Source organism: Chenopodium quinoa, unplaced genomic scaffold (genome assembly GCF_001683475.1).
Source record: "Chenopodium quinoa cultivar QQ74 unplaced genomic scaffold, ASM168347v1, whole genome shotgun sequence".
Classification (NCBI taxonomy): domain Eukaryota; kingdom Viridiplantae; phylum Streptophyta; class Magnoliopsida; order Caryophyllales; family Amaranthaceae; genus Chenopodium; species Chenopodium quinoa.
Genome location: NW_018744111.1, coordinates 1,121,840 through 1,126,105, shown reverse-complemented (window position 1 = coordinate 1,126,105; position 4,266 = coordinate 1,121,840).

Sequence of the window (4,266 nt, the reverse complement as noted above, 5' to 3'; positions counted from 1 at the left end):
TGCACACTGTACATTGCTCTACCATTTGAGCTAATAGCCCTGAAATTAGACGTACACTTTCAATTTCTATCATAACCATGGCAACTTAATTAAATATTTGAGAAAAATAAGCTGGTATATATGCTCATATAAAGGGCTGAAAAGAAAATAAGAGAGAAATAAACATCATTATCATATCAACAACAAGCTTTCACATCCTCAGAGGAATATGAGTAAATAATCAAAGCAAAGCTATACATATGTAGAAACAAGTAATCAAGAACATTGGCCAAGAAGTACAGGAATATGAGCTATCTTGCTCACAAAGTCACAGAGAGAGAGGGAGAGAAAGAAACTTAACAATAAGTTTTTAAGTATATTACCATTGTCATTTCTATCATGATAATGAGTTATAAAACTTCTAAACGAACTAACAGCTAGGAAGTGAAACTAACATCATAATTTTCAGAATAGTCAGAGCACTAAGCATAATAACAAGCTTCCTTCAGCTTTGCTGCCTTAGAGAAGAAATCGGACACATAAGACTTATAATACTACAATCACATACGAAATATACTAATAAAACTATACAATTCTTACAACAATACATCAAAACAATAGCAAAGTAGATCACAAACAAGAGATTTAAAACTTAACACATAAAATTAAAAATAGAAAAAAAAAACATCAACACCTCTTAAACCGATTACAATATCGCAAAAATCATCGACACCTAATCGATTAAAATAACAAATAAAAATCAGCAAAATAAGTTGAAACAAAATTAAAAAAGAAAATAGCAAATCATAAAAGATCAACAAAAAAATACAAACAGAAAAGTTTTTTTTTAAAAAAAATAGGTCACAAAATTCAGAAAATACACCTTTAATTTTTTCATTTGAACTAGTAGGAGGAGGAGCAATTGTCTCCTTTTTTGGAAGCTTAACATTCGCCATTATAATAGAAAACTAAAATTAAAATAAAATTTAGAGGAACATACCTTAAAATAACAAAAAATACAAATATAGATGAACATACATACCTCAAAATTAGCTGTAGAAGAAGAATTAACGAACAAAACAAAAAAACTAAGTTAAAAACCAAGATTAAATTGAAAAACAAGACTGAAATTGAAGAGCAGAGGAGAGAGAAAGAGGGATATAGAACAGCAGAGGAGAGAGAAAAAGAACAGAGATAAGAGAAAAGAAACTAGGAGGAGAGAGAAAAAAAATAAAAACTTAAAGAGGAAACAAATTTAAAACTTTCACGCGTGTAAATTGAGCCTCAATCACCGCCATTCAATAAGTTATTGTAAACCCGCTTTTTTTAAACTTTTGTCGATGGATAATTATGTTGAATGAATGCTAAAGATAAGAGTCAGGCCTAAGGAAGAAGTCCCAAAACCAAGGAAGGTCGACTTTTGATTAGTTAAATATAAATTCATCTAGAATGTTGGTGCCAAAGAAAGGTCAATAGACTAGCGATTATGAGGAGATCATGGGTAGACTTTCAAGGGATGTTTACGTAGCATGTATTGAAGATCGTCCGTTTGTTCCAATTGTATGAAAATGGAGGTATTCTTTCCTTCATCTTGTACAATTGTAGTCCGAACTGGGCTAACTCTACCTCTTAATTAATGGAAAATGTATTTGTAGACACCTAAAAATGTCTCCTCGACTAAAACCCAATGATGAGGAAAACCTTTCATTACCATTTGGTTTGGTTTCAGTGTTGAAATAAAGAAGTATTTTATTTTATTCTAAATCCATTTAATTTCACTTTTCTAGCCCATATTTATTTTAATCTTAAGCCCAAAGAATTTATTTTAATCCTTATTTTTATTCTCCAAATCCAATTTTAAAAATCGTCTAATTTACAATGTAATTCGAGCTTAAAACAAACTTCTAAAAGTCTTAAATGCGTTCAAAAAACCGTTTTAAGCAGATAAATATTGTAGAGCGTGGCAACGGTTTTGTCACATTCAAAAGTGTAATTTGAATAAAAATTCGGATTTTGAAATCTAGAGCGTGGCGACAGCTTTGTCGCGTGGCGCCAGTTCCTTTCGCTACGCGACAGAAGCTAACGTGGCACGATAGAGTTATCTTGACGCGGTTGAAATATTATGACGTGGTAGAAATACCACGACGCGACAATAGCTGATGTGGCACGACAATAGCTGATGTAATTTTGATCTTTTTCCCGTTGTTTTTCTATAAATACCATGGCCTTTCGTAGGTTATGGGCACCGTTTTCTAGTCATATTCTTCCTAATACTCTTGTTTTCTTAATCTTCCATCCTAATCTTTCAAAAATCCTTCTTCAAGCGTTCCTAGACCTCAATACTTCACCCGAAGCTCTATCAGCGGTCCACAGCGTGAAAGGTTGATCATAAACCCTGAGGGTTTCAATCTAAACTCAATAAAATTTGTTCTCCTTAATTTAATTTAGTTCTTTAGAATTATTAGTTTTATAGAATTTACTAACAATTTATTCATGATGTAGTTATAAGGTTTCGCAATTGAAGTAAGTGGATTTAATATTATTTCATTTAATTAATTTTACAATATTTGTTCTTGCTTAGCATCATGTTTATGATCGTTATTTTTAATTATTAGTATCAGGTTTAGGCGTTATATTAATCTTGTTAGTATCATGCCTAGGATTTTGTTAATAATTATTTAGTGTCATGTTTAGGTTAATTCGTTTCTCTAATAATTATCAAGTTGCTTCCAATATTTTTATGCATGCTTATTTAGTCTATTTAATTTATTTTATCTATTTGTTTTGATCACCTATATTGCATGTATAATTGGGAATATGTAATTGAAAATCACGCCTAATAAGATAATTTGGACTACCAATTTAGATTTCTATTAATCTTGTCGCTTAACTCAAGTGATCAGAATAATTAGATATATGTGTGCATTAAATATTCAACCAACTTAGATTAATTAGTTAAGAGTAAATTAAATCTTGTTTGTATATCTTTTGGGTTGCAATTAATACATGTTTCTACAAGAATCAAGTAGAGGCTAATATAGGCGGCATTGGTTTCATGACTCAATCCGTAACATCATCCCTGAATATCCAGTTATGGTTCAGGACCGCTATTGAGTTAGTAATCTCATGGATTATAAAATGGGGTGTAACCTTCATGGATTAAATCGTTGTTGCCTTCGATTTTTTCCCTTTTCGTGGTTGCCTTTAATGATCCATGAATAGTTTACAAGCTCCTTAAAACCTTGTTGGCGACTCCCTACTTTTTGTCCCTATCATTATATGTCAATGTAAACCCCAACAATTCTCCCTTTTTCCAAATCACTTACTTTGAATAAAATAGAGGAGAACTATTGACATGGCTAGGCCAATGCGAGGCTACGGCTAGGCTTGAACTTGTAACTTGATGGATTTCACATCTCGTCGAATTCTAAATTCGACTCTACTTGCGACGCTCGGTCTTGACGCTCTAAACTCGATATCCGACGTGTTTGTTCATAAACTCTGACGACTCATCAAATCCTTCGGATTGATTCGTCGTCTCGAATCGATTGTTCGATTGGGTTCGACCCGAAGGGTTCACTCAAGATTAAGCTGTAATATTAATTATACATTAATATTACTGATCGGAAGCAGCCTCCACCTAGGCATTCCGATCACTTGACCTTACTGAAAAATTAGCTTTCTAATAATTGTGAACCCTCTACCGGAATAATACACTTGTTGGAAGGACACCATTACTTTCAATCTCCCATTTGTCCTTCCGGACAAGTGTGCAATTTGTGTATAGCCCTTTTCCTATGTCGCTTAATGTCTCTTCATGAACTATAAGGTAATATTCTTTGTTTTCCTTATTACGTCCAGAAGTGTTTCTCGATTCTCGAGTTTGACTGTCAATAAACAGATAATTTCTAAAATCCATATGAGCACGGCCATGCATTTTCACGGTCTCGCTCTTCAAGAGGCCTTGTAAACAACAAAGACATATTCCCTATTGTTAATAGGGGGACATTCCCAGTCTTGTACTGTAAGCTTCACTTACTAAGAGGACCTAGTTGTCTGAGCGTTGTCGTTATAATCCCCAGTTATGACAGACGTTTGACAACATCAAAATGACTAGTACTCAAACAAGAGAACTTGCAATACTCATGGTCGAGGAAAAAGGTTCCGATAGCTAAAATGAGAAATATACTTATGACAATTTGATATCACTTAAAGTATTCTCATAGGTCTATCCGCTACAGTTCCAAACTAGTACCCGTGCAAATGATTTATGACTATCATGTCCTA